This window comes from Trematomus bernacchii, unplaced genomic scaffold (genome assembly GCF_902827165.1).
Source record: "Trematomus bernacchii unplaced genomic scaffold, fTreBer1.1, whole genome shotgun sequence".
Classification (NCBI taxonomy): Eukaryota; Metazoa; Chordata; class Actinopteri; order Perciformes; family Nototheniidae; genus Trematomus; species Trematomus bernacchii.
Window position 1 is genome coordinate 1,764,631 of NW_022987851.1, and position 26,011 is coordinate 1,790,641.

The 26,011-nt window shown below is 41.5% G+C and overlaps 1 protein-coding gene across 2 annotated transcripts in view; it reads left to right on the forward strand.

The window, feature by feature from the left end:
* The window catches only part of bcas3 (BCAS3 microtubule associated cell migration factor), a 325,389-nt gene that overhangs the window by 219,949 nt on the left and 79,429 nt on the right, over positions 1-26,011 (forward strand). The gene's annotated exons all lie outside the window — the stretch shown is intronic.

A 26,011-nucleotide genomic window follows, 5' to 3' on the forward strand; every position in this document is an offset into this window, starting at 1 on the left:
TTCTTGCTCCGCACTTTACAATAATGAGAACTGTCTGGTAGCCTTTGATAGGATTTTTAGGAAGAGCCCTAGTTTTCGAGCCATGTTTGGGATTTTTTTAAATGCTTTGTGCCAATCTTCTTCCAAAATTGGTCAGCTATTTGTTTTTTTCCACTCTGATATGAGCAGCATACCAACTTGAACTCCAGAAGTCTTGTGTTTTTTTACGTTTGGCCGTGAAAATGTACCGTAGCTACAATTTGTCATCTTCTGATGAGGTTGCACCCTGACTCATTCTTTCCTTTTCTTTCTGCTTTTCTCTCTACACCCTTCCACCTTCCTGTCTTTACAATGACCCCCACCAACACCCACCCAGTCCTTTGGTTCAGGGTTAGAGTGTATGTTTGTGTGTGTGTGTTGAAGTGTTTAGCTGTGATGAGCGCTGTGTTAGCTAGGCCCAGCCAGAGGCAACGCTCATTAGCAGAGTTTAGCCACACAGGCGCTGAATGGGACGGCTTGTTGACACACACAATGGGATCAACCCCCTCACACACACGCAACACACACACACACACACACACACCGCCGAGCCATGGCTCCAGCTTGACGCGTCGTGCCCCCCTCTCTTACCCTCTTCAAACTGGGCTTGTGTGTGCGCCAGAACAACCCACCCCGATGGATGCCCCCTTTCCCTCACCTAACACTGTCACAAAGACACACAGTCACACACTTCCTCTGTCATGCCCCATGACCAAATGATGTAGATTCTGAATGTAGACACATTATACACTTTATCACCTATCGCAGATTACACACACATATTTCTGGGAACCTAACACATACATACACAAACACACACTTTTACGAGAACAATACATCTATTGTCTCTACTTAGTGGCAACAACCACAACTGTCACAGATTTTAGTATCTACAGTGCCGATGTCTCCTCAGGGGCTATATCATCCTCAAACCCCCCCATTCCAACCGCACACACACACACACACACACACACACACACACACACACACACACACACACACACACACACACACATACACACACAGACACACACACGTGCTTGGTAATGGAATTAGCCACCCTAATACACAGTAAACTGACCAGTTAGTACTAATAGGTTTTTTCACTTTGGCCTGGTTTTGCTGTCACATGGCGGTAGGACAAGGCTCTGTCTTATGGCCCATCCACCCCGCCGGATGGGACATATCAGCTCCAATTTGGCCCATCACCGCCTTTAAGAAAATTCATCAGGCCCTCGTTAGGAATGAAAGCAGTCTGTGTACCAGGAGCCGGGGCAGATGGGAGATTAGTTCAGGCTTCCCACGGACAGGGAATATAAGGAGGAGTGATGTGTTTGTGTGAGCTGAGTTGGAGAAAATGAGGACACATAAGGAAACGTACGTTCTGTGTGTATGTGTGTTTGTGTACTGTATGTGTTGTATTTTCAAGGTACATTCTTTTGTAAAGGATGTCAACTTTATAAAAATAATAATAAAGCATTGAGGGAACAAAATGCTTTTCAGGCCAGGGGTGTAAAGTGAGAAATAAAATCATTACACATTGCTGATTAAATCCAATCAATTTACAAACTCAGTACATCAGATCTATATTTTGGTAAGTGAAAGAGGAATCATATTTTCTTTTTCTTTTCTCGTGAACATGTTTAACATAAACAGACTTAAGGCACTGTCAATTCTCAGAACATGGACATTCACACATTTAATTGTCATGTTTCTGACAATAAAGTGTATATTGCCAAAAAAAAGAACCACAAGAGTTATTCATGAGTTTGCTAGTCAAGGATAAACAGAAAACCTCTCATCACTTGACACATCAAAGTGACTAACTTTCCAAATTCTGACATGTTACTTCTCAGAATTTCGGGTTTAATCTCGGAATATTGTTTTTCCACTTGGCCGTTACGATCGTCTTTGTGAAATACAACACCAAAGCAGCAAAGAAAAACACAATCTGCTGGTTAAAACTATGTGCGCAAGACCACTATGTAATCAGGGCCTCTGGCATCCCACAGTCGCCTTTTTCACTTCGACCACAGATGTTATTTTTGCTTTTCTGAGTTTTTGATCACCATGGTTTCTCATCAGATTTGTCTAGGTTCAGTTACCTCTGTAACCTTTCTATGCACTCGCTAGACGGGAGTGTCAGTAAAAGAATATAGAGCAACGCTTCAGTAGATTTAAACACTGATTCCATATCAAGCTTTAATTAAGGGTGAGCAGATGCGGTCAAGGTACTCAAACATCTCAAATCCTGCCTACCACCCTCACTGGACCCATTTCAATGTGCCTACCGCCAGAACAGGAGCACAGAGGATACAATCTCCATAGTGCTCCACTCTGCTCTCTCCCACCTGGACAATAACAACACCTATGTGAGAATGCTGTTTGTTGACTTCAGTTCAGCATTTAAAGCCTCTTACACACCAAACTGACACCAAAGAACACCAAAGAACACGTCCCGACGGAACGTCGCCTCACGTCTCCTGCGTCTTGGCCATGTTTCGCACTGGAACACACCGCAAAGACTTCAGCCGACGGCTAAGTTGCACGTACGAACTGCGCATGCGTGAGTGTAAATAACTCTCCATACCAGCAGGCGGCGGTAATGTGTATTCATCATTCAAAAGAGGCAACAACCGGAAGACAGACTGCGTGATACACCGAGAGAAGAAGAACAGACTGCGTGATATAAACAAACAACAAATAGCGTGCGCGTTCCATTTTCACTCTACAGCGAGAAGCTCATGGGGCTTTCCCGAACCTGTGTCGAGAGCTGGAGTTAAATGAAATCAAAAAATTGTTTGGGTCCCTCACTTCCGTTTCGCTTCTCATGCACTGATTCGCTAAACTGAACAGCCAATCAGAGTGATTTCTTTCAACATGTCGAATCGGGGGCGGAAGGTGTCGGCACGGCCGAAAAGACACAACGTTGCAGTACACACCAATCTGAGTAGGGCGACACGACGCTCATCGACGGCCCGACATCTATCGACATCTATCGAAGCCGAAAATTGGCTCGGTGTGTAAGGACCTTAAGACCAACATCCCCTCCAAACTGATCAACAGACTCTGTGACCTCGGCATCAACCCGTCCCTCTGTAACTGCATACTGGACTTCCTAACCAACAGACCCCAGTATGTTAGAGAACCTCACCTCCTCAACTCTCATCCTGAACACCGGTGTTCCACAAGGCTGTGTGCTGAGTCCTCTTCTATACTCCCTCTTCACCCACGACTGCACTCCTTTACATGGCTCTAACACCATTGTAAAGTTTGCAGATGACACAACGGTGGTCAGCCTTATCTCCAACAACGATGAGACGAACTACAGGGAGGAGGTCCAGCACTTGGTGGCGTGGTGTGCTGACAATAACCTGGACCTCAACACCAAGAAGACCAAGGAGCTGATTGTGGACTTCAGAAGGTCCAAGGGCATCAAACACACACAGCAGCATCAACGGGATAGAGGTTGAACGTGAAGGAAATTATGGGCTGAATTTATCACACCATTTTTAAAAAGCACAATTAAAACTACACATTACAAGACTTTTTAATTACAAACACAATAGTTGATTTCACAATAATTTGTGTTTTATGCAAATAACCACTATAGATGACAATAACAAAGTAAAAGGATTACATCTTACTTTGGGACAGTTAAAAGAAATTGCAGGACGGTTCCAGGAAGGTGGAGAGCTATTCTAATTGATTTTGAGTTTAATTGAATTTCAGTCCTAATTTTCATTCAAATGTTGACATGACATATACCAGCCTCATTGTTTAAGAGCATGATATATTCCATAATGTACATAGACATTGGATGCACACTGGATTTTGTATTTGAACAAAAATGCATCAATTGCTTGGGACTCTAAAAATCCCTTCTAATTTCGATACACGCTAAAAGAAAACAACAGGTACAGCTGTCCAGAAATAGGAATATGTGTAGGGTTGTGATTATGTTTAGTGTACCTCGATTAATACCCACTCTTCAAGGACTACATGATGACGTTATAATTGCGTAAACTGGAACAGTGTCACAGTCTTATCTTTGCTTTTTGCACACAGCAGCCTGACTACTGAAGTCAACAACCACCTATTCTCTCACTCTTCCTGTCTCTCTCCCACTCTCTCTTTCTTATCTCCCCTCTATCTATCACATTCCTCCCTTTGATCAATGCCAGGGGCATGTGTGGTCGGAGCCAGTGTGTTTGGATGTGTGTTTGGGAGTGTGCGAATGAGATTATGGAAGCGTTATCATGTGTACTGTGTGTTTGTGCAGTGAGCGCGTGTGTTTGTGTGTGTGCATACCAGATTGGCCGTACTTTGATCTCCCATGCAGTGCTGTCTTTGAACTGAAGAGCTGTGTATGACAGGGGCTGGTGTTAAAGCAGTGAGGGCCTTCGGTTGATAAGGCGGGAGTTCTTAGGGCCACATGTCGCTCAGTAAAGTTATACAGCTCTACAGTAACAGTTATGGGCCTATTACCTTACATCCAGACCAAACTATTTAACTAGCCCCTTCAACCAGCGTGCTCAAGGTGGGACTGTTAAGCCATTTTCAGTACCATAAAGGAGTGTGAAAATTAGATGTGATGTCACTGGGTTTAATAAATCATATATGCACATTTTGTGGGAATGAGAGTGTATCCCCTCTTGAAACAATTGTGAACCTAGCATTGGCAAATTTCTTGTAGGATGTCTCATTGAATAGTTTCTCAGGGCTTTTTAGAAAAACATGTTTGGATAATTGTTTTTAGCATGGACATGTGTATAAAATACAAATCCGCAAAGCCTTCCCTTGAATGAAGAAAAGGGTTGCCATCTCTCTATATAAAGTGTATAATGTATCACAGGACTCCATTACTCTTTGCTGAATTAAGACAAAATGAAATGGGGTTGAACAGCATTGGTACTCAAACATTGTATTCATATACCAAAAAGTATACCCAGCCTTAGCCAACTTGGAATTCAGTGATTGCCCATATGTTTCTTTTTAAAACACTGATTAGGTTTTGACACACTGGCAAACTTTTCTAAACAAATTGACCAATGTGTAAAAAAGGCAAATTGGCAATACTGGAAACACTGTAGTTGTAGTAGTGAAATTGATCAAATAACAACAATCTGCACCCCCCATTGGAAGTGTTGGATATGCATGGGAGCACCCCCACCCCACATTTTTCTCATTTAGGGCATCAGGCATCTAGGCTACAGCCCTGACCTTTTTCCTCAGAGTTTTATGAGGCAACCATTAACTCCCTGCTGGCCCTCCATGGCCTGCTGACCAGATTTACAGCACCAATGAAGTGTGTGTGTGTGTGTGTGTGTGTGTGTGTGTGTGTGTGTGTGTGTGTGTGTGTGTGTGTGTGTGTGTGTGTGTGTGTGTGTGTGTGTGTGTGTGTGTGTGTGTGTGTGTGTGTGTGTGTGTGTGTGTGTGTGTGTGTGTGTGTGTGTGTGTGTGTGTGTGTGTGTGTGTGTGTGTGTGTGTGTGTGTGTGTGTGTGTGTGTGTGTGTGTGTGTGTGTGTGTGTGTGTGTGTGTGTGTGTGTGTGTGTGTGTCACGAGGGGTGGGTGCTAGCGGGAGAAGGTGTTTGTAGGTTGCCTGGCTCTCGGTTACCCTGTGACTCTGATCCTCCATTAATCTGCAGCATTAATGCTAGTGGGCTAATGGATCCAGCCACAGCATTAGCGGTGGGGGAGAAAGAAGTCTAGGATTGTGGGGCGGAAGAATGCCGCATTAACATGGGTGGCTGTAAGCTATGTAGGTGTTTGGATAAATTGATAAGCTATTGGGCAAGAAATCTCAGAACTCTACAATGCAGTTCCTTTCCTTTCAACCCCCTGTTTGGACTTTAAGGCTGCAATAAAGAGGGGAATGGTGCCCGTCATTGTTAATTGAACCTCATGATTCCATAATCTGGCCAGCGGGGCTCAAAAACTCAAAAGGCGCTCCATTGGGTTGTTGAGAAACTTTGCAAATGCATATTGATGCACAGCAATGGCAACCAATATGGCTGTGTTGTATTCCCTCAGGGAATAGAACCACATGAACCAGAAACATATGCACAACACCATCTATTTTACCTTGTGAATTAAATTGCAATTCTACCAATCGACACTATTTTCGGCCAACAAAATCCTAATTTGGTCTAAGGTGGTAGAGCTAAAGTAAGATAAGCAATTCTCAATGAACATAACTAAGCACGACGATTTATAAAACACAGCACGAAGAATAACAAATATATAAACTGTAAAGCTAGATTTATTTTTGTGAAAGGAAACAACGATGGCTGAGCTTTTTCACTCTAAAAGTGTAGTGGCATTCTGAGACTATGGTGTCCATTTTGTGTCAGATACACTTGGGAGTAGGAGTCCCAGAATCCCAGAGTGCTACTTGATGTCTTCGGGCAGATAGCTAACATGTTAGACTCTTAGCTCTATGGCATCTTTCCCACCTTCTTTCGCACTCTTTACCCAAGTGGCAACACACTAGAAGAAGAGGCGGGATCACAGTCTCAGAGGTGTTGCTGGACCTGTCCACAGACTCAGAATGTGTGTGTGTGTGTAAGTGTGTGTGCTTCCACTGTGCATGTGTCTCTTGTTTTCTGTAGTGCCTTTAAAAAATGCACTGGCCTAATATGTTATGGTAATGATTTTTGCCTGTATTTGGTATCATAAAATCGACAATTAATCATGCAAATCATTTCCAGAGAAAATCGATTAACCGTGCCACAGGATAGCCCAGTTAAAAAACAAATATATATATATATACTTTACTTGACACTCAACATTGAGACTCCTATTCATGAAGTAAAGGGTAACAATTTCATACTCTGACTACTTGTCTTCCCGGCAGAAGTTTGTGTTTCCTTGAAAGGTTTGTTTCCTTTAACCGATCTTGAATGAGTTCAGAAGTTCAAGTTCAGATGTTGGTTGTGTCAAAAAGGCTCCACTCTTTTTTATGGCAAACACAGGCATACAGCTGAGCTGGTTCACTGGTAAGCAGGGGCTGTAAAAGCACTTTTAAACAGACTCTAGCAAACACACACACGAGTTTGCACGCGAAGCTGAGAATGAGCTAATGGCTTTCACAGGATGAGCCGCACTCAGGTGGCATGTCTTCTCCATTATGCCTTGCTCCCTGCTTAAGTTCCAAATCTGCATTTATGTATTTGTTCTTCTCTTTGGATAGCCAACTTGGCTACACATACTGTATACATGTATTTTATAACATTAGATTATTTTTTTCTTATTTCCCATGACCAGAAAAAGAGACATAATCTTAGACGGTGTATAAAGATGGATGGCATGTCTCCACTTTCTCTAACAAAAAATGAAGAGAACATTTACCAAACACAGTTGCTGCCATCTAGAAATGTTGACATCAATGTGAAGTCTGTAAAATTGTTATCGGAATGAAGCCATGGAATTGAGGTCTTACCCTTCAACCTCTTTTATGTTTGAAACGGAAAGTAACAGTTATAGAAAGTTGAAGTAAAATCTCAATGTTCTGTTTATACAACTCTAAAGCCTCTGCATCCAATCTGTAACTTCACTGCTGTCAATCAGGACATCAGATGCACTTTGTTCGCATCAAATACTTAGTTAAAACCAATTAATCTGAAAATGAACACTTGAACATCCAAGTAACTAAGAAATACTTAAACAACAGAAACCATTTTTGTACATCTTAGATGTATTTATTGTGGCCCATGTCTATATCCCTAACATAAAAAAGCTTTGGGTTTAGATGCTGCAGCCACCAGGGGGCAATTAAACACTTTTGGTAAACCTTAAATAATAACAAACCTGCTATGATGATATATGATCTGCGTGTATAGGTCCTATAGGAAAGTGTGTGGTTAATATGCTCATGTTGCTGACATTTCAGACTCATGTGACTACTTTGTACTGTAATACATCAACAAACCTCTCACTATAGATTGTTTCTGGAAAGGTTAGAGTTTAAAATGTATTTGTTTGTGCTCTGGGGTGAGAATTGTTTCACTTGTCTTATACCTTTTTGACCTAAAACTCAAGCAAATGTTATATTTACAACTACACTTACCATCAAGTGTGCTTCTGTTGACAAATTGATTAGGTAAATGACCTTTATCTTCTATATCTCATCCACCAAGAAATGTTTTGCAAATAACTGGCACAAGAGACCTTCGGAATTGTGCTTTGCTCAGAAAACTAGGCAATTCTTTTTGCTTTTATTTCAGAGTAACACCAAAGCACCTGGGACAAAGACACTAATCCTAACCAAAGTATGTTCCCTTAGTGCAGCGGTTTTTTTTTAAATACATTTTTCGGACCTCGGGCCGGAATCGAACCTGGGTCCTTGCGGGCGGTAGTGGACTGTTACAGTTGTTGGAGACTCGCAACGGCGGGTGTTTGCGGCGGCGGATGCGGTACCGGCGCTGTGAAAGTCCACGGCCCACCTATGCCAGAGGCAACGGACCCGATGGCAGCAGCCCACCAACGGCAGCAGCCCACCAACGGCAGCAGCCCACCAACGGCAGCAGCCCACCAACGGCAGCAGCCCACCGGGAAAAGTCCCGAATCTCCCGATGGCCAATCCGAGCCTGCTCACACACACACAACTGGAACCAAAATCATTTACAGACATGTGTAAAAATCTCTCATACTGTACACACATGTGAAACGCTCTCACACACACACACAACAGCATTGCAGTCGGGAAGAAAAGCAATGTGGAGCGGCACCTCACCATTTCATAAGGAGTTTAACCGTGACACTTTTCGAAATCCCGTTTGTGTCCCCCCACTTTACAAATAGGCCTATGTTTATTATTATTTTTTATTTGGGGGGGCTCTTGGGAAAAAAGGTTGGGAACCCCTGCCCTAGAGGATGTGAGGTCCACCCCCAAATAAAGCAGGTTAAAATAATTAAATTGCATACATTTTATTTGAGTAAACACTGAAAACGGGTCCCACAGACCCAAATAGCACACAAAGGTTAAAGGTAAGCATATAATAATGTTAAAATGTGCTAATTATATACACTGCAAAAAACAAAAAAAAGAGGAGTAAAAGTAGCTCACGACTTGTTTTATTTTTTGAAAGTAGCTCTCATCCTAACAAAGGTTGGAGACCCCTGTTATAGAACGATACATTTGACAATTTTAAGCTTTGCCTACCATTTTATTGGAGCGATGAGGAACAGGTGGGGCTTGAAAAGGCCCACCTGTTCAAAGTGGGGAATGACAGAAAAAGGTTGAGAACCACTGCCTTAGTGGCAATCAGGTGGAAAGCTTGTTGCCTTTAGTGCCTATTAGCAGGGCCTAGTTTTGCCAGGAAAGGGCTGTGTGATGTGGAAGCACTCCTGGACCACCAGCTCTAGACAGACTGATGATGGTTAAAAACACAGAGCCTTCTCTGAGTCAAAGCAGCATCTGTCTCCGTGTGTGAGTGTGCCTGGGTCTATGTGTCTGTATGTACGAGGGCTGATGCCTAGACGGCTTTGATCCCAAGGCCTTGTCATGTTTATGGCAGTGTTGAGAAGGGTAAGCCAGGCCAAAGAAACAGGTCACAGACTATCAAGGCAATATGTCCGTGTTAGGTTAATAGTATGCGTATGTGCATGCATCCTCCGTCGTCTTTATTGCCTCTTGTACATGCTTGTGCTCACGAACGCAATCATTTATCAAAATAGTTTCAGAATACTTCAAAAGGCTTTCAAAGCTTTTGAATCTCACGCAAATTATTTTAGGTTATCTTCAGAACCAACCGAAGACATAACAAATTAGCACTAGGTTATCGTTCTTTATCATATTGTAAAGGCAGATTTTGATAAAAAAAAAACACAATTAAAAGTCCTTTAGTATATACTTCAAAAATATAATTAAGTAATAAAATGTAGAGTTTTGTGACTTTCTTAGAACTCAGGAGAACTTTTGTTCGAATTTCTTTGGTGGGTGTCAGTAAAACTATAGTAAAATGTGGCCATGGCCTTGGTTGCAAACTTCCTGAAAAAATTAAAATATAAACAAATACTTTCATCAATATGGCATGTATTTTACATGTAGATGAATGTTTCAATGGCCTTTTAAAATATCTCACCACAGCCGCATTACAATAACTTACAATCTAAAGATCAGGCCTCGACACAGCCACCCAAAGCCCTTTTAATTTTCAACTGGATTTGCCCTGTTCAGTGTGTCACCTTCAACACCTTCAGTGAGCAATGTCAGTAATGAAAGCTGTACTGTACACACACGGCTGAAGGCTATAGGAGGTAATAAGCTTACATGTCAGGCTGTCAGCATTTACTACTTGGACTGGTTTCAAATGGTTAATCTGGTATCGGTTATGCAACACAAATTGCACTACATTTGAACCATTGTACACCTTGTTTATCAGTGTTAATGAAACAACATTTAAACCTCTTGCTTGATGTTCCAAAGAAGAACCATCTGAAAGACAGAAAGGATAACATATGCTTTTGCAGTTTAGTCAGTAAACTCAGAAATGACATAATTCACTTCAAACCCTAGTAGAGGTACAGTATATGTAATATCACTAACATATCCCCATTTATTTATTTTAAGTACTTAAATTAGGACATTTACTCATATGATTATTTAAAAAGCTTGTGTGTATGTGTCTCTGAAGGCAGAGTTCAACAATGCTGTCATGTGATGACTTCATGTCATCAGGCCAGAGGGTCTAATGTCCAGCCTGTCTCCATCTGCTACTCACACACACACACACACACACACACACACACACACACACACACACACACACACACACATGAATGAACACTCACATTTTCCTCTGATGTGTCACTGTCAACTATGACTGTTAACTTTATATTGTGTGAGTGTCCTTTTGCTTCATAAACTAGCTGTATAGCATGTAATATGAAGAGCAAATACATGAATATGTGTATCTATCAATATACTTATATTGAGTATTACGTACGTTTACGCTACATTCACACTGTGGTGAACACGCACAGGTTGTGATGTTCTTGACAATATCTGGTCGGTGGCGCTACAGAAAAGGGTAAAAAGAGGAAGAAGAGCCTCCCTCTGTCTCTTTCTTTCTGTCTCTCTCCTATTGGCTTAAGAGTCTGGAAATGAAATGTGATCCTCAGAGTGAAACATCAAACAGCTAGCAGCTGCTGGGTTGTCAGGTCAACGACCGGTCAGAGGATGGACCACGGCCGTGTGTGTGTGTGTGTGTGTGTGTGTGTGTGTGTGTGTGTGTGTGTGTGTGTGTGTGTGTGTGTGTGTGTGTGTGTGTGTGTGTGTGTGTGTGTGTGTGTGTGTGTGTGTGTGTGTGTGTGTGTGTGTGTGTGTGTGTGTGTGTGTGTGTGTGTGTGTGTGTGTGTGTGTGTGTGTGTGTGTGTGTGTCTTTCCTTCTTTCTGCGGCTGTACGCACGAGTGGGCATGGGTTTATGTCTATGTTTAAGGGTTTTTTGTAATGATTTGCTTGTGTGTGTAATGTTATATAAATTTAGCATTTTATGTTTTTTTTCATAGAGACTATATACTGGCATTTATGTGTGTGTTTGTCTGTGTGTGCAAAAGCACATGCTTACATACAGTATGCACAACACCTGTCTGTGGCACAATGATATATCCCTGCCGTCATCACGTAGCATATGTCTCCTCGCGGGCTAACTGCTAGCCTAGCCGCTGTGGAAGATGTGAGAGGTCAGGGCGTCTGGTCTGGACGACAGGGATAGGCGCTGAAATGCTGTCAGGAGTTGGGGGGCAGGGTGAATGGGGTATCAGGGGCATCTGTCTTGTTTTTGGCATGTGGAATGGGTCTATAGCCGTGTAGACAGGCGAGCTGAGTGGCTTGCGTAGCCCGGCTAAAGCAGATGGTAAGAGGGGTCACTGCGGGGTCATTCCTGTGTTATCCATGCCACATGTACGTGACATTCTGACAGCGAAAACACATCTATACGTGTTCATCTCCCACAGACGCGGGACTGAACACGTCTTTTTTTCCTTTTTGACATTTGTCTCGATCTTTGGTGCTTACCATTGAAGTTAATTTATTGGTTTTACGCTTCTGTAGTGATTTTCAAGTAAAGAGATAGGTGTGTGATGGTGTTGTCAATGTTTTCGAAACCGTTGCAAAAGCATATTGGCAACCGTACATAGCAACCTTATTGCCAGACACAATATTGATATTGGATAGTTTTGCAAAAACCCTATATTACCGTCAATCAGTTCCCCAATAATATCTACAATCTGCAATTATGCACTTACTGTATAGACAGACTTATTTTTCTCATGAGCATTTAACATTCAACTTTATTCCAAGATACTTCCTGGAGATACAGGAAGTACAGTAGGAATATATCAAACCCGATGACAAAACCTTAAAGCATAAGGCCAGTCGATGTCTTTTACTCTATAGTTTGATCAAAGTGAGATAATTTCAAAGAGGAAGAAAAATGACCAATGAAGGACTTTCTGTCCACAGCCTTGTGTTAGGGATATGTTCATTTCAAACATCTATGCAGAGTTTGGCTACTTGGTACTAATCTCAAGTGTAAAATGAAATGTGTTTTGACAGCTTTATTACTCTTATTAGCATAATCTGTGTGGAAAATATGGAAACACAAGTTGCATGCTGGGATCAAATAGCAGCCATAAACGTGGCATTGACGCTGTGTGACTGTGGCAGGAGGCCCTTCCGGTGTGGCCAATAAGCTTTCCTCTGGGCTTTCCTGTAGGGTTTCCTGTTAGCGCCTCCTGCTAAGCTAACACCACTCCTCATTAACCCTGCTGTTAGTGCTACAGGCTATAACCTCCAGGGTGGAGGGAAAGCTGATCAACCCCCCGGACTGGCTCTGAAACTTGCTTTCCAGGTTACATATCCACCCTCTGCCTTCCCAACACCTCTAACCCTAATCCTACATAGCATCAGCGGTTTTTATTTTATTATATCAGTTTGCAGATAACTGTTGAGAGGCTTGTATGGTTGTACATTCACATTCATTATTGCCTACCTCCCCCGTTCTAATCAGGATTAAAATCTTGGCAGCCTCTCATTTGTTTTGTCTTTTTTGTTGTCTTTTTCTGCGGGTAATCTGTTGCCCCCCGGTAATAATCTGCTCTACAGTCACAGATAGAAAAAGAATCACACAGGGGGGAGAGAAACAAGGCCGAAACTGAATGTGAAAACAGCTGGACAGGCAGCCACATGGCGACCTTGGAAAGTGGGTCTGTATAAAGCATTACAAAAGCCCTGGGAGACACTCAGCCTATACATAAAGGACACTGTCTGCTCATCTTCTCTCCTCCTCTTCCTCCTTCCTTCCTCTCAGTGCCTTTCTCCAGACTACTCTCTTTTTATATTCCTCCCGAGGTTATTTTCTTCCTCTGCTACACGTCTGCTGTCTGTTTCTTCATTCATTCTTTTGTTCAGGTTACTTTTCCTTTTTTCTCTCGAACCTTTCAAGTAACCCAAGCTAGTTCTTTTTGCTAAAACCCACAGTGTTTACGCTAAAGGCTAAAAGTGCCATCAAATGTTGGTGAACAGGTGAATATATCATTTATTCTGTAACAAAGGTTCTTTTGTCCACATTTACTTTGTATTGGACTTATATGCATAACTGAACTTGAAAGCACATCATTTAATACAACAAAACTTGTATTCACTGTTATGTTACAATCCGCTATCTTTGACCATCATTTTTTATTTATTTTTGATATTATTTTATATTTTTACATTCCAACTGGCGCATGCATTTTGTGTTTTCCTAAATTAAATAAATGCTGTGTTTGATACTCATCATTTCTTGGGCAACCACCCCAAGAACTCCCCACTTAATATTTTTTGGGGGGAATTTGTAGGTATAGCTCAAACAAAAAATGTTTTATCAATAATAATAATGCACATAATTAGAGTTTTTTTGTTATATAAAATGTCATTAATAATTAATAATGTTCATTATAATATTCCTCAGACTTTGAGATGTTTTCAAATGTCTCTTAATTGAATTAACATGGGAAAACCTTTAGATATTAAGTCAACTATCATATATGACAAAGGAAATCTCGCAATTTGAGACGGAAGGAAAGCGTTTGGAAAAATTACTTTTCCACCCATTATGAATCAATTGTCCAAATAGCAGCCCATTCATTTTCATGTCAATCGACCAACGGACTTCTTTTGACTTCCTTTTACATTAGCAGTTATTGTTCAGCTGTTCTAAAGTGGAAAGTGATTGTCACTCACAGAAAATGCTAATACTTTGGTACTCTTTGTACTTAAATACGTACAACTAAATTACATAATGCCACCCCATGCAGAGTATCAGAGTTTCATTTATGTTTTAAGATATCTGCTACAGTCCTATCCTTACAATTGCTTTCTGAAAACAACCCGGGCGGCAGTCAGCCAACTTTGAAGTCGACGGCATTCCTTTCTCAGGCGAGCACTCAGACGCTAGCGGCCTCCTCGAGACACACTCTCATCCCCTTAGACAAACTTTAATTAACTTGTGTGTGCAAGACTGAATCTCCCAGCTTAACCTTTGACACACTGCCTTACCTGAGCACTGCCTCTACAAGTGCCCCCGCATCCTAGACAAAGACTGCATAAAGACAAGATTAGCCGCTTGCCATTGTCTTCCCTGCTCGTCTTATTGGAAGGGTCTTCAAGGCTCCAAGCCCAAAAGGCCATTCAGCGTGGCCAGAATCAAGCACTTTCAGACAGGAGGCCAAGGGCCAGCTGGTAGTCCGCTTGTTGTTAGCAGTGTCTTCAAAATGTTGGACCTAAACTTGTAAAACCTCTCATGGTGAATAGAAGTGGAATTATCCTGGGCAAATCCCTAGGTTGAAGTTGGTTTCTGTGTGTGTGTGTGTGTGTGTGTGTGCAAGTGTGTGCGTGTTGGCTCTGTCTGGCTCCACCGTGGCTGCCTGAAAGAGGTTTGGACACTTGGATAATTGCTTGGACCTGACGCCGACCGTACACCCTTCTCCCCCTCACAAAACCATATCCGCTATATCAGCTTTGTGTGAGTTTTTTTTATGTCTGCCTATGTGTAAAGGTCTGTGTGTGTGTGTGAGTGTGTGTGTGTGTTTGTGGTCAGGGAAACTATAGAGAAGACTTCTAAACCCTAGAAGGAAAGTCTCTCTGTGAGCTGTGCGTGTGTTTTCAAACTACTCCTGACCTCACTTAGGATCCGCTCAGCTGACCACAGTTTTGTGTGTGTGTGTGTGTGTGTGTGTGTGTGTGTGTGTGTGTGTGTGTGTGTGTGTGTGTGTGTGTGTGTGTGTGTGTGTGTGTGTGTGTGTGTGTGTGTGTGTGTGTGTGTGTGTGTGTGTGTGTGTGTGTGTGTGAGGAAGTGGCTTTAGGGGGAGGCAGCTTTACAACTGACACTGACAAGTCGTTTGGCACTCCGAACCTCTCAGTCTCGCCACTGTCCTTGAAACTGGATCAACACGACAGGATATGTCTGACTCCTCGGATGCGTGTGCGCGAGCGTCTCCTTTATGGTTTTTCATGTCTCCTGGATGACTTGTGCTTTTTAAAACCAGTATTTCACTCTGCAGTCTGCTCTATTTTCTACCGTTTCCTTACTCTACAAATACCCTAAAACTTGAATTATTCATCTGAGGTCAGTTTTGTATTTCCTCTGAGAGGAACTCTTTGTTTTTGTGTGTGTTACATGAGTGTGTGTAACACAGACCCCATAAAACCAGGCCGCTCTTTTTCAAGCACTTACAGATAATCCCCACAATTAGCCACAAAGGCTGCAGAGCACTTTGATCAGCACGGTGCAATGTGGAACTCCTCAAAGATACGCTCGTCCTCCGCCGCTATCTGTCTCTCCTCCCAGTCGCACTTTAGCAAACTGATAGTACACACCACATCTGTTAAGAGGAGGAGGCTCATACATACGAGCTCTCTTGCTTTTCTTTTTTCACCCTGCTCTGTCTCTTTTTGTAGCAGGATGAAACGTGGCCCTTTTAATGTCTGGCAGTTTGGGGTTTGTGATTACAGCATGTAAGGCAGTTTGTTTATGGGTTGAGTTACTGTTGAGAGGCGAAGCCAGGCCACACAGATATTTAGGAAGACGGGAGAGGAGGAGAAGGCGAAGAGATGAAAGGAAACAAGGCTGAGAAAGAGAGGACCGGGATGTGATGGGGACGATAGCGAGTAGAGCAATCTAGGAAAGGCAGTAAAAGAGGGATGTTTTTAACCGCACAGCCACTTGGGTATAGCATACCTTATCTCTCCGACTTCATATACAACTCATTTGGATTTGTATGGGTATCGTGGATTGTATTTAATTTACCAAAAAAACGAAATAAAATGTTGTTTTTTCAAAGGGAATGTTCCGTCTCTATATGTTATATTCAACGTTGACTTGTTTTCATTTTTTTTGGTCACCTCGGAACTAATGTAGGGTCCACATATTAAAAAGTAAATCCCAATTCGGAAATGTTTTATCGGATGCGTTGACTGTTTGTAACATTTACCAAAATGTACCAACATTTTCCAAAGCCTAAAGTGTCTCAGTAGCTTAAACCATGACCACATTTGGAACCCAGGATATAAACCCCAGTTAAAGGTTTGCTTTTTTTATGTCCAACCTCGAGCCTCAACATGTCTCTATGACATCTGAGCAGCATAAACCTGCCAATCATCCTTCGTGGATTGGATAAAACATTGCTTGTGAACATAATCCAGGCAGAAAATGTGTTGTATTTGAACATAAAGTAGAATGACGAGTTAGAGTAAGATTCAAGCAGGAGTTAAGTAAATAGAAGACATTTTTTGTTATGTTGTAGACATTGGAGAAAAGTGTTTAGGATGTACTAATTACACACTTGAAAGCACACCAACCCCCCCCCACACACACACACACATGGACAGTGCAGCCAGTTATACCAGGGAATATGATGACTCAGCGATGACCCCCAACAACATCTCTCTCGTCTTTCACACTCCTCTGGATTTTTTTCTCAGCCCTCCTCCCTGGCCCTTCACATAACCCCCCCAGACTCCAGAGAGGAAAGGAAAGGGGGAATGAGAGAGGGTGGGAGAGGCGGGATGAGAAATTACAAGCAGCGGGTACGATAGGGCAAACTGTGTGTATGTGTGAGTGTGCAGAAATAGCCTAGGGTAAACACAAGCTAGCATGGGAACTAATTCCTCGCACCGTGCCACTGTCAGAAAGCCCCGCCACCTCTCGACTCCACGTCCCTCCTCAGCTCTCTCATTGGACCGTGTAAATGGTTCCAAAAGTATCATAACGTTTTTTTTCTCCAGATGTTGCATGGTTTTCACCTTGGTATAAATATGGTCAAACACATGTACAATGGTCAAGGGAACATTTTTGGTATAAAGGCAAAAAAGCATGACATTTTTATATTTGAGGTGTTCTGGTTTACATTTTTAGTCACAGTAGAATTGAACACACTGATCACATTTCAGCAGGCTTTGGGTGAATAAAGGTAAATGTTCCATGCAAAAGAGTAAAAGAGGCACATAACAACACATTGGCTGAAATGCAATATAGAGAACCAATTAGCTATCGTTTGACAAATATTTAGGTTTTTTAATAGCTTAGAATTTGCTTGGCTACTTTCAAATGATCGATCCGTAGGTCTTGTCTCTGAACTCCAACTCCATTATTGCGTCAAATTCCACCAATGTAAACAAAGTTATTTCGGTCAGTGATCCACTAGTATTGGTTATTGCTGGTTAAAATATAACTAAGAAATGCAGCAGTTGTATATCAGGGAATGAAGTGACACAACTGCATAGCTTCTCAAATTGAACATGGTAGCTTCAACACAGGACACTCAACAGAGCCAAACCCACACTGTTTATGATTCCAAATGTGTTTGTGTTTGCCATGATTTCTTTTAACTTTACTAGTCATTTCATATAATACACTCACTGACACATTTCTGACATCTTTCAGAGCTCATTTGGTACAGTCATAACAATAAAGGCTATAGTTAACAAGCGTATTAACCCAAACACTAAAAACACACAAATAAATATACATCTCGTCTTCTTATTTATACAAAATGAAGTACAGTGCGGTATAAAGACCAATCCTGCTATCATTTAGATATGATTTTCTGGTTCATTATTAAAAAGCAAATACAACCCTTAGATTTGCTCTCTCAGGCTATAGTGTGTGAACATGTTTACATTAATAGTGATGTCTAACATAAACACTGTGTCCTAAAATGCAGAAGCATGTACTGTTGCTAATTTCAGTGAGGCAGGTCATCATTATTCTGATCCCTAAGATGTAGAGACCACTGTATATCGGACGACAGTGACGGGGGACAGTGATAGAGTACCACAGCCCTGGGAAAGGACAGATAAGGGAAACAAGTGGCCGAATTTTGGGTCATTTGGCAAAGAGAGAGAGTCGGGGCTAGCTGGGCACAGCCTTGGGAAAAAGTGAGAATCCCCCGGAGAAAGGCAGCATTGACCCAGCAGGGAGACTTATGGAGCCTGAGCAGGAGAGCACTGCTGGGAACCGATTCCCTAATGTCCTGCCAGGATGCTGCCTTCTCCCCTGACCCCCTCTGGACACACTATCACACAAACTGGAGCCCTCATTCTGCTTCAGGTCAGGGGCTTCTGGGCAGCTTCCCACCGATTAGGTTCCCTTGCTTCCCTCCTTCCATCAGAGGGCAAATAAAAGAGAATGATAGAGATGGACAGATTTTAAAATGAGTCTGGGGTTAAACTCTGGCTTTCACTTTCCATCCCACATCTCTTCATTCTTGTTCCATCCATCTTTATCTTGTTGAGAAAAACCATGACACTAAACACAAGGCTATAATCACAATCGCTGGTGTGAGGCATCCTTTTAGCACTTTTCAGTCACCAAAATTGGAAATTTGGTTCCATGCATTTGGTTCCATGCATATTATGTTGTTCTGTCAATAGATGAATGATATGGATGATAGTGATGGTGGGACATAGACTATATTCTTCCAAAAAATATTGCCCATTTGATGTTTTTTTGTGTTTGAAGTTGGTTGAGAGCACTCTCCAACACATTTCTCTAAAATGTTAGTTTGTTTGAGATCTGGTGACTGAGGTCAAAGCATTTGATCCAATGTTTCATGCTCATCAAATCATCCAGTCATCTACAGTATGTGGTCATGTTTATGGGCATGGTGAGGTTTGACAATATAATTGTTATTACATTTACATTACATATCATTTATCCAAAGTGACTTACTTAATATCTGTATTTTGTATTTCTTTAATCTTCCGTTATATTTGATGCTACACTTGTACATTTTCTCCACTGGGATTCTAGCAGTTTTAGGCCGTCTAATCTTATCTTGCGTGTTTGCACTTTTGAATGGTACAGCCTGTTATATCTGTGTGTTTACTGTCCTTGGGCCTGAACTGTGGATGAACCTGGTCCAATCTGCTTTTATGATGTGGCCCGTTTTCATTAAAAAGTCTCCCCCCACCTCCACTCGTACTTAAAAGGCAGTGGGAGACTGGTGGTACCACCTTATATACCAGACTAGACAGTACCTGGCCTGAGGGTTACCACAATGTTTACACACCCACACACTTCGCACACAGGCGGGGGTTCAAAGAATATGACTTTGAGAAGATTGAAATTAATATTCTTGGACATAAAGTGTCCATGGACAAAACTTTAATGCAATTTTTGATTGTTAAAGATGTCTTTGCCAAATGATTTCATTTTTGAGACAATGGATCAATGCCACAGTTAGTTGATGTCAGCTTGTTTGTATTTGAAAGTAGAACTTCATCAGGATATCTAATTGGTGTTAATGCATGATTCCAGACTCCAGTGCAGACCATGTTTACACTACCAGCCCAACTGGGGCAATTGCACATTGGCAATATGGACAATGTGGGACTTTGCAACAATGGTGGTTTGGAAATCTTGCAGCTCAGCAATAGAAAACTCTTTAAATTGTAAAAAAGCAGTGATTGATGATATTTGCATATCTGGCAACATTGCGATTTTTGGGCCGTAACTTTTTCTTATTTTTCTGGACTACTGTCTAAGTGAGTGAAACATAGTGAGATAAACATTAAATCTCCAATAGATATGTGAGAAGTCAACCACTTGTTGGGTTATTAAGCTGCCCAAACTGGGAAAAGATTAGACACACCAAGTAGTCTGAAAGTTCAAAGAACAAGAGCAGCCTGAAGTGCTTCTTTGGTAACATCCACCCACCATGAATAATCAAAAGAGGAGACATCACATTATCTTTATTCATGGTTGAACTTAAGATGCCAATTTAGACCGATTTCTCAGAACTGATTAAACAAGACTTGACAGCGGGACCACCAAGAATCATTAAATATCTTATCTTTGAAAAGTTTGAATGAAGACCCAATTCCTTTTTGTTTTGCCAACATTGCTTTTGCATCACTCCAAATGCAAAACCAATATATAATTCTGCACCTAATTGAGACGGTTAGTTGTGTGCTTGTAACGGTAGTGGACTGAGGGTTTTGAATGAATGCACTGTAAAAGCAAGGTTTTCAGAAAGCTTTGTGTCAACTGAAGGGCATATATTCAATGAGTAAAGCAGAGGCATATAACACAGGTGGAAGAAATGTGAAAAAACTGCAATCCTCTTTCAAGACTAAAGTAATGGAATCAATTGATGATCTCAATGAGATCATATCTCGAAGTGTTGAAGTATCTGTGGGTGGGTTTCCTGTGCTGCAATCAGGAAGGGGTTCCATGACTAGTTCCTAATGGTTCATATGCAAACAAACAGTAACTGCTTGTGAACTGGATCATACATCTAGCATAAGCACACATGTATACTATCTGATCTTACTCAGAGCCCGTGTCACAAAGGATTAACCAGATTTCAGCAGAACATTGTTTGCAAAAACTGATAAGGAACTAGTTCACTGTGCTTCATCGCAACATCTGACCGTCGCAAGAGGATGTTAAATTAACCTTAGGTCAGATTGTGGCTGTGTTCAAAACAATGGCCACAACAGCAGTCAATATTAGCTAGAACAAAGTGAATCTGTATGTTATGATGAACATCTAGATCAGAATGTGTGTTAAAGTTAGCACCCATTAAAGAAAGGCATTCGTTTAAAGGATTGGTGCTCTTTGTGGGTCTTCTCTGTTTGGGTTTTGGATTGCGTCAAGAGCCCACAGACTCCAGTGTGGCCCATTATGGGCTCACACCATGGCCTTTGTGTAAAGGGTCTTGCCTTCAGCATGTGGGGTTTCCTGTCTCTGGGTGTGTGTGTTTAGGCAGGTCTGAGTAGATAATGGTCCTGGGAGGCTGAGCTGTGGTGGTGTAATGGAGACAGATAACCCAACTTCACTGTAAACACCTGTCTGTACACTTTGATTCATAGTATACACACATGTAGACACACACACACATATGAAGGTGTTGGAGTCTGCTTGCCTAATGCATGTGAATATTGTGTCTCAGTCATGTCTCTCTTTTATCATTTATTGTATGGCTCCAATATGTTTTCTGTCCTGCCGGGGTTTTGGCCTGTGGCTCAGACAACATGGTATAAACAATTTGAATGATTTCTTTTCCACCAATCAAGGCACTCTAAATACTGTTGAGTGAGTGCAGAGTAACAAAAACCCAATAAATGAATGCCAAAGTACAGTACTACAAAACTAGTGTGTTCAAACTGTTGAATGGGATATCTGTGTTGCTATTTAATGTAATACCTGTACTGGTGTTGGGTATACCATTAACATGTTCAGTTGCATAAGTATTATAACGTTTCTTAACCAATACACGTACAGCGTAGAGCAGGGCTATTCAATTAGTTTGGAATGGGGGCCGGTTGATGAAAATGATCCAAAGCAAGGGGCCGGGAAAAAGATGGCTTGAAATATGAGCAATCATATTTAAGAGCTTCAGATACAGTAAATACTACAACAGCATAGTGGAGTGCATATATTGTGTTTAATTCAATCAAACAACATAGCCCCAAGGCCTTTATAGATCTAAATGGCAAGTTCAGAACTCAGTAGGCCTACATGTTTCATTTGATTTCATTTAGGTGAAATGATCTAATCATTCACGCAGAGATGCAATCAATGACAGGAGTTGTCACTACAGTATAGTAGGTGGGTTCGAAACCCGAGCCCGTCGAAGTTTTCAGGCATTGTCTACCCCTCTATCTCTCAATGTAACACCCTCTCTGGAATAAAGGCACTATGGCACAAAAAAAAAAAATTGATTACTTTTTAACATTATACTCAAAGGGCCAGTAAATATCACCCCGGGGCCGGATTTTTTTTTTTTAAATCTCCAAACTGAAAGTCTGGTATACTTCATTGGCCATTTTTCATCAAGAAAACACGTACTGTGTAAAAAAAGACTTGGACAACTCCACAACTCAAAGTTGACATCTACTGCCAACGAGTAGAACCAATGCAGGAATATGTTCCTTTATGGAGCAAGGCAGAAAGTCAGAAAGTAAAGCTGTAGATGGGCATGTAGAAAAGACTTTAATGCAGTTGACCAGAGTTTGAATCCTGTCAAAGACAAACAAACACATTTTTGCATTTTATTAAAAGAAACATTGATGTGTCCCTAACCATAACGAAGTGTTAAAGTTGTCTGCCCAAAATCAAGCTTTTACCATAGTTTATTCATCAAAATGGCCGTTTTTTGTCTAATCTAGGGCATGCTATAGTTGCTATAATGTGCAGGTATTGTACAAATTAGATTTTTTTTTTTTAAATGTTGTCAATAATAAACAACATGTCAGAGGGAGTCAGCAGAATCATCCATTATTACTTTATAATTTATGTTTTTAGATAATTTACATGAAACATAGTCTTATTATAAATGATTGATTATTGGTGTAAGTCTTTTCTCTTCTACTCTTCTCTAAAAGCATGTAGACATTTAAGTGCCTACATGGTTTCTGGGCATGGTGTTCATTTGGTTAAGCAACAGGCCCTTGTGGTTTGGTTGCGTGCACTACTGTGCAACTGAGACGACCCTGCCTGGATCTGTTCATGTGTCTATACGCATGGCTGTTTCTGTGTTTATTGTGTGTGTGCGTGCATGTGTGTGTGTGTGTGTGTGTGGACGCCAGGCTGTCTCCAGCGGAGGAGGCCCAGTGTGTCAGTGTGGAGGTGGAAGGGGAGAGCAGGGCTAGCCTCTATAAATCAGGCCAGATTACAGAGAGGCCTGCAACTCCCTTCCAATACCCAGCCTCCTCTGCTTTATGTCACCCGACACACACACCATTAACACTGTATGGTTTGGTAGACACGATCTTAGGCCTTCAATATGGAGTACAGTAGGCACTTTCCTATTGCAGCCGACAACTTCTAAAACGTTCTTAGCAAGCCCTACTTATATCAGGTTAATATGTACGTGCCAGGGTTACATTTCAGTTTGATAGAAGACTATCTGGATTGATTTTACATTGAAAAAGGGAGGGAGAAACTCAGCGCATAAGAGACTTACCAATATAATTCCTTCACTGATAATCACTAGCAGAGCAGAAGACATGTAGCCAGGTTAAGTTTTGATTTAGAACAAAAGCCACAATCACATGCAGTTTTCCAAGTAACTGTATACGGCATATTTGTATGCCCATACTTCCAGCTTTGATCATAGAAACACGTTTCTAATAGCAACTTTAGGTAGTATTTGTAATCACTAAGAGACAAATATATACATATGAAGGGATTGGGTACTAAAAAAAAGTATTATAACACATCATATTATAAAATACTCTATATAATGAAATACATTTTGCAGAACATATCAGATAGCTTAACTGTGACTGTATTTAAAGGTAAAGCAAACAAACACAAAATAACTCCTAGGGTTGGGCTCAAACGGGTTTTGACACTCAGTATGAATTGTATGTATTCATGCACTAATCATGACCTATCTTAACTAATGGCTAAAGCTTCAGACTACAGCATGTTGACCAGGTTTTGTTATTCCATACACCAGATGTATTTATTTATGACATCAGAGGAACAACTTGTATGAAGTTTTTTTTTCTAGAAATGGTTTGTCTTGCCATAAGTATATTATAATTTTTTAGCCATATTATACTGTAGCTTGAGATGTTCTGGTAATGTTACTGATAATGTAAAATGATTGCCTTCTGTGGCTAATATATTGAAGACAGTAGTAGTTCATGATGTAGCTGGTAACCAGAAAGCCTTTTCAGTTTTCAAAACTGAGTGTAGGACCAATTTGTTATAAGAAACAGACTTTAAAATGAGGAAATCTTGTTGATTTCAGCAGTACGCCTTAGAATTATGGTTGGCTGTCTCAAAGCCATTTGAGTTTGTTCCACATGTAAATAATTTCACCTTGATTTTGAATCGCATTGGTTGATGAAAGCAATGTTATGCATTTTTACGCATGAAAATTGATAGAATTTGAAATACAAATGGAAAAACTGAATGTATTTTAACTAAATAGTCTTACCTAAGGCTATTTTACTCTCAGGCACATATAACATAGCAAGTAGGCCTTGAGTAATGTGAAGTGGCAGCATACCACATATCCATTGCCAAAACTTTAACAATAACATATTGGTGATGGTTCAAAATGTCAAACTCTGTCAAACTCATTCCATCAGCTCATGCAAGATCCTAAACAGTTTATTCATCATAGATATCTTTATTGTATCTGTATCTTTGTAGAAATGTTACGGTCATAACCGTTTTAGATTTGTTTCTTTCAAAATCAAGGCTCTCTCAACATCTTGGCTTTTGATCTGTGGATAGGGCTTTTAATGTGTCCATTTTTCATCTCTGACACTGAGAGTGATTATTTGTTGTGTTTTCAGTAGCCCTATCGTTTGTGCAGCTCACATCACCCGTCTATATAATCCTTCCAATATAAAATAACGGTGTTCGTGTTTTTCTTTCCTATTTTTGGGCAATGAAAGCCGGCAATAGGATGTTAGGTCCATCCAGCACTTTCTCTCTGTTCTCTCTCACCATGGTTTGGAATTTAATTGTGTTTTGACAACTCTTTTCCATGGCGGGCCCAATTATAGCCTCCAGTTGGGCTGGTAATGATAGTTGTTAATGGGGTGAAAAATGGACGTGCATCTCTGACAGAAACCATAAGCAGATCCTTTGAAAGGAGAGGTGGAAGCCAAGGAAAGCACCGACAGGAATGACCTCGCTGTGCTCCCGTCCTCTAAAGGCCTTTATATAGCAGACATCGCTCCCAGCGTGTCCTCCAAGGCATTTACTGTCCTATTATGTGTATATGTCCACCATGTTGTCACTGTTAAACTGCAGTTGGTAGCAGCGCCAGGGCGACTGTATGAGGCCATGGGAATGACTCTGAGCGACCCATCACACACACAGACACATTTCTATATGTCGTCAAATTTCTCACGCTTTTTTGTCTCCTTTCCGCTTGCTTCTCTTCCTCCTCCACAACCGCCTTTTTCCCCCTTGTTTTTCTAGTTGCAGGGAAAGTATTGATCGGCCTCTTCCCAAAGTTATTTTTAATCAAACATAAACAAGGACTCCACATTTCCTTGGGAGATGTGGGGTTGCCCGAAGTGTCTTGCTCTTTCTTACAGTTTTTTTAAGCTCGAGGGAGGCGTTGAATGAAGAAAGAGATGTGAGCGCGAGGGCTGAATTGCATAAGGGGGGTGGGGGGGTGGGGTGCGGCGGGTGTTTAGAGAATAACACAAGTGCCACCAGTGAGTGGGAGACGTGGGAAGTCCGGCTTTAGTCTCAGTCAGTAGTAGCACATCCTATTATTATCCCAAACTGTGCGACAACGCTGACCAGAAGAGACCCTAAACACACACACACACAGTCAGAGTTCTCCCCTCTCTCACACAGGCTCAGGCCAAGCCATTCCCAAGTCTTATTTCTTCTGGACTTTATGGGAACACTTAAATTTAGCCCTGGCAGGGAGTGCAGGCATAATAATCAAAGCTCTTGTCACCAGGCTCCCAGTGCTAGGTGGTCTGGCTGCTCCGGAGGGAAACTCTCACCCAGTGAAAGACG